The sequence below is a fragment of the Nicotiana sylvestris genome, chromosome 1, assembly GCF_000393655.2.
Source record: "Nicotiana sylvestris chromosome 1, ASM39365v2, whole genome shotgun sequence".
Lineage (NCBI taxonomy): Eukaryota > Viridiplantae > Streptophyta > Magnoliopsida > Solanales > Solanaceae > Nicotiana > Nicotiana sylvestris.
In genome coordinates, this window is record NC_091057.1 from 12,781,101 (window position 1) to 12,787,026 (window position 5,926).

The 5,926-nt window shown below is 38.6% G+C and overlaps 1 long non-coding RNA gene across 1 annotated transcript; it reads right to left on the reverse strand.

The window, feature by feature from the left end:
• Window positions 1-414: 414 nt before the first annotated feature.
• Window positions 415-845, reverse strand: LOC138878722 (uncharacterized). Its single transcript, XR_011402545.1, has 3 exons — window positions 697-845; window positions 558-611; window positions 415-489 (listed from the first exon to the last, which is right to left on the reverse strand). It is a non-coding gene; the product is annotated as an uncharacterized lncRNA (long non-coding RNA).
• Window positions 846-5,926: the final 5,081 nt, after the last annotated feature.

Genomic DNA, 5,926 nt, shown 5'->3' on the forward strand with positions numbered 1-5,926 from the left:
AGAACAAATGGAAGAACGATTTAAGTGGTTGGAGCGAAGAATAAATGACAACTGAGGATGGAGCATTGGCGTGTATGTGTTTAGTGTCATTTTCATATGTCATGTATTTTTATTATGTTGGCCTGTTATGTTTGTGTTTGTGTTGTAGTAATGTTTTCCTTGTTTGTTGTACTAAATTTTATTTTAATTTAAGTGGAAGTTAAGTTTAAGTTGTTGTGTTACTATACCAAATACTATAAAACGAAATGAGAACTAAAAAAAAGTAACTGTCATATTCGACTAAATATTATTTACACCAAAAAAACAAAAAAATGAAAGACCGAATCAATGTGTCCCGCATCCGGTGTGTCTCAAAGTAGCCGTTGGCCTGAGGCGCATCCCCCGCCGCCCGGGTACGCTATCAGGATCATCATCATCAAGTCGTCTCCTTATGGCCGGATGCGGCACAAGATGACATGTATCGGTGGTGCTGTCAGGTCCAGTAGAAGGCTACATAATAATATCAAACTTAGTATAGAAAACTACATAACAATTCACAAATATTTATATTGGCTTACCATAATCGTGTCTGGATCCTGAATGTAGTCATCTGTCGCAGCATCGCATGAAGCCTAAAAAAGTAAATTAATAAAGTTAAAACAAAATAAATAAGTTATAGTAAAAACAGTAATAAAATTAATACTAATAAACTCATACCTGCGCATGTGATGAGCTGCCATAACTCAGTCGGTGCCCACTATCAAAATCTCGGATCGGTCGAGACTCATCAGTGGTAGACGGGCTAGGGAAATATCTACCCAACTCCACTCCTTGAAAATCCGAGCCCATGATCAAGAATTGACCCGATGGGGTCACCTGCAACGTCCCTGGAGTGTCATAAATGCCAAGGCTGTAAGACGGCATGTCGGTCTCATGTATGCCACCTCCCATATCAGCAGCAACATCATCAGCAGGAGCCTCAAAGCCCCCTTGCTGGGGACCTCCTCTCCGCCCACGACCACGTCGTCCAACACCAGCAGGTTGTCGTGGAGCAGCAGCAGCTCGTCGGCCACCACCCCGTGGCATACCACGACCTCGCTGGTATGTGGCTGGGTCAACATAATCTGGCTGGTGTGCCAAACGCTGATCCGATCGGCCTCGCTGCAGTGTCTGGGCAGCCACATCCATTAAGCGACGACTATAGTCCTGCATGATCACAGGGTCGTGGACATAACTCTGCATCTGCTGCCCCATACGATATACGGTATGCAATCCAATCGCCTGCACAAAAGTTTTTAATATAAACTACGTATTTGACTAGAAATTACTATTAATGTAATTGATAATAACAGAAAACATACCAGAGCCTCATGTCTCCCGGCGTATGAGACGTACCAACCATCTACCTGATGAACTGGGTTCCTGATAAAAAGTCGGGAAACAGTGCGGTACCATGCCATATAAACTTCAATAGGAAAGTGTTGCGGAGCTGGGGTCAAGTCCCCTCGGCTGTCCCAAATACCCAACTGCGCTGTCAGCCACTCAATAAATGTGTCGTCCACTCTCATCCTATCATCCCTCTTATAATGTAAAGGATCCCATGCAGGCTGAGTCGGTATAGACTGCGGAAATCCAAACTGACGAAATACTCGCTCTGAGGCATGATGCTCAACAATATCGAGGCACGTGAGAGGGACGAAAGCCCTCCAAATATGGCGACCGTGCGTGCAATACGCTGGCAGGGTACCTATCAGCTCTTTGCTGTACGACGTCCAGATGAACTATCAAATAATAACACAAACCGTTAGTATGCGCAACACCTAGTTAAATAATAATTGGTAAGTTTAGTTAGATATTCACCTGTGCATCCTCCAGAAAATCCAACACATCCCTACAGAAGGGGAGATTATGATGGTCATGATACTCTCGTGCAAGTCTACGACGCAATACCCACCTACAAGCTAGAGGGAGATCAGGAATATGTACATTAGCCGGTAGCTGTGGTAGAAGTGGCCGAAGTTGCAGAAATCGCTCCCACACCCAAACCTAAAACAGAAAGTTGACGTAAAGATTAACTATAACTAGATAGAATTGTAACTAAACGACAAATTATTTGAATAAGTTGTCACCTGTAGAAGTGGCAGAAAGCCAGAAACGTCTCTCTGTGTGCCCATGGATGCCCGGCACATCTGCCTGTGCAAAAAAGATAGGATAGCACCACCCCAGCTGTAGCTGACTGTATCATCGAAGTCCGCAATATGATGCAGAAAACGAAGGCTCACTAGGTTCCCCGAAGTGTTCGGGAACAAGACCCCCCAAATAGAAGGAGCAACAACAGCCTCGTATATTGCTCCACATCCACCTCCGCTGAGTCGTCGGTGATAGTATCGTGGATCTGCATCAAGTGGTCTCTAATAGGGACCAACTGCATACGACTGCTCCCAATTGCTACATCTGGGTCCTCGGACCTGAAGCCCGTGAGCCTGTGCAGCAAATCCATATATGAAGCCCGGTTAAAATATCTCATATTCCCAGGCAGTAAAACTGGCAAACCATCGGTGGACAGGCCATATAAAATCTCGACGTCCTGGAGTGTGATGGTGGCTTCGCCGATGGGCAGATGGAAAGTGTGCGTCTCCGGCCGCCACCGCTCAATCAACGCCGTGATCAAAGCATAGTCGATCTGTATCCGACAAATGCTAATGATCCTATATAATCCCATCTCCTCCAGGTGATGGACCACACAGGGATGTAGAACGCGGGGAGGAGTCAAAAACTCCCACAATAAATCCACTCTCCTGCCCCGAAAAGTCTGCGTAAGCAACTCTCCCCCCCATATATGCTCGGATCTATGCTGGGGCTGTAGGGGTAGTAGCTCCGACGTCCGAGGGCCGGGATGTATAGGTGCATCCATGTCGTCAACTGCAAATTCATAATTTTTAATAACTATCATTAAAATTTATGTGTGTTTTTTATAATTTAAATTCATATTTTTTAACAACTTAATTGTAAAAATTATATATATACTTATGGGTTTCGTGCTAGATTTTCTGAGGCCCAGTGGTACCAAACTATCATTAATAATTTTATGTTTTTTTAATAATTTTTATTCATATTTTTTAATAACTTAATTGTAAAAATTATATATACCTATATATAATTTTTATAATTATGGGTTTCGTGCTAGATTTTCTGAATCTCAGTGGTACCAAACCATCATTAATAATTTTATGTTTTTTTAATAATTTTTATTCATATTTATTTAATAACTAAATTGTAAAAATAATATATATATATATATATATATATATATATTATAATTATGGGTTTCGTGCTAGATTTTCTAAGGCCCAGTAGTACCAAACTATCATTAATAATTTTATATTTTTTTATAATTTTTATTCATATTTTTTAATAAATTAATTGTAAAAATTATATATATATATATATATATATATATATATATATATTATAATTATGGGTTTCGTGCTAGATTTTCTGAGGCCCAGTAGTACCAAACTATCATTAATAATTTTATATTTTTTTTATAATTTTTATTCATATTTTTAATAAATTAATTGTAAGAATTATATATATATATATATATTATGGGTTTCGTGCTAGAATATAAGATAATTAAACAATTACTACACAATACTACGCTACAAGGCTCTACATTTTACTACGCTAAAAGGGTCTACGTTTTACTACGCTAAAAAGGTCTACGTTTTACTACGCTAAAAAAGTCTACATTTTACTACGCTAAAAAATAATCTAAACTAAACGGCATAAAAACACATAAATATACATGAGGATATTAACAAACACATTTTTTAGACTAATTTACATATTTTTATACAACACTAAAATTAAATCCGGATAAAATTTAACATGCTAGTTTCGGAAAAAATAAACACAAACCGAAATAGAACACATACAAATCAAGTAATATGCATTGTTATAAAAGTTTCAACTTAAAATAAATCGAAATACCTCGATTTAGAATTTTCGGAATGTAGATAGATCGAAATTTTGACTCCGGAAGAGTGAATCCACAATAACACGAAGCTCTACTCGACAGTGGGACCACAAATATTAAACTTTTATGTGACGGGGGGACCTAAATTTCTTTTTTTTTTTAAAAAAATGGGGGCAGAATCGGTGGTGGTGGTGGTGGTGGGGGGCCAGAAATGAGAAATGAGGGAGATGGAACGAAGAAGAAGAAGATGGAGGATTTGTATTAAGGGGTATATCGCCACTATTAATGACGCTATGTGATCTGGCATAAGGCGTATAGCGCCACTATTAATGACGCTATGTAAGATGTGTCAGTATAACGCCACAAATAGTGGCGCTATACAGTAACGGTGCAGTTAACGTTACTGTATAGCGCCACTATTTGTGGCGTTATATATAGTTTGGTAACTTTTTTTTTTTACATTTCTTTGAGTATTTTGAGTAAAAATAAACCGCATTTTGGTTCCGCACTCATGCAAATACTCAATAACAAGTAGCTACGTACTTAGCAATGAAGGGTCCTAGAGAATGCAGAACAGCATGGATGTGACTGACTGGGGTAGTGAAGAAAGCAGGGATCATCTATTGTTTGAATGTGATTGGGCCAAAGCATTAAGAGAGGAGATCAGAGCTTGGATAGCGCAAGAATTTCAGCTAACACACCCAACTTAATGGCTGCAACAGGTAAGGACAAAGCGCACCAGAGAAAATTAAAAAAAAGGAGACAATGGCAGTTGTAGTAGGAGCACTGACATACCATACTTGGATAGGTAGGAATGGAAATTATATAGAAATATCAATGTTAATAGAAATTGTGTGATACAACAAATACATAATGAGATTAGGGAGAGGGTAGAAATGTTGTGAGAAGGAAGAAGAGCTAGGAAATGTCTTTCTTTTGTTTACAGACTATGTAATTAGAGACTGAGGTCTTAGACCTTATTTGTCAGGGTTTAAGATGCTCTTAGGTGTGTGATTCTTTGATACCATTTAAGGGGCTAAAAACATACCAAAAACTACAACTTCTCTGTTTCAGCATCAGTAAGTAATACATTACAAACTGATAATCATGCGAAGATAATACTCACTTAATCATATACATACAAACAAATTGAACAATTTCTACACAGAAAATATTTGGATAAAGAATTAGTTTCAGTGTTGCAGGCTCTTAAACAAAAGGATTCCCAGGCCACCAACTACTAATGTTAAGATGAGAGGTATTCCAAGAACATTGCAAATACTGTCCGAATGATGCATAACTTGACGCTGTCCGCGTGGAATATCAGATATATGTATCCAAAAGGAATTGTCAGAGAATAACTAATAAGTGCAGATACATAATTCAGGCACAAAAATTAAATGTACACAGAAACATCAAGAGATCTCCTTTGATCTTTATAACCAGCACTCTTTGGGGGCTCTACAGACAACCCCAAAGACTTAGTATATTCATATGGTAACAGACATGAAAAAGTGTGTATAGTCACAAATTTATGTTGCATGACGAAATAATCTTACAAAAATCACTACAAAAAATTGCATTATGGGCAACAGTTCTCTCACCAATGACAAAATATGCACTGGAATTTGCACCTTTTGCAATTGAGCTCGAAGAAAATATTGCCTCATTCAATGAAATCTAAAGACTAGAGCCAAGAAGATAATGAGGATAAGAGGAACTGTTGGATCAAGTTGCTGCCAAGAATTTTAAAGAAAGCTCACTCATTCTAACTGATTTGTCACTAGGGATGACAATGGGGCCGGGCGGGTTTACTCTTATGCGGGTGCGGGGTGGGTTTAAACAATTTTTAAAATTTTTAAAGCGGGGCGGGGCGGGTTGCGGGTTTAATGCGGGGCAACTTTGAAAATATTTTTTTTGAAACAAAGCAATCATTTAAACTACAATTTCACATTCTTTTTCACTAGC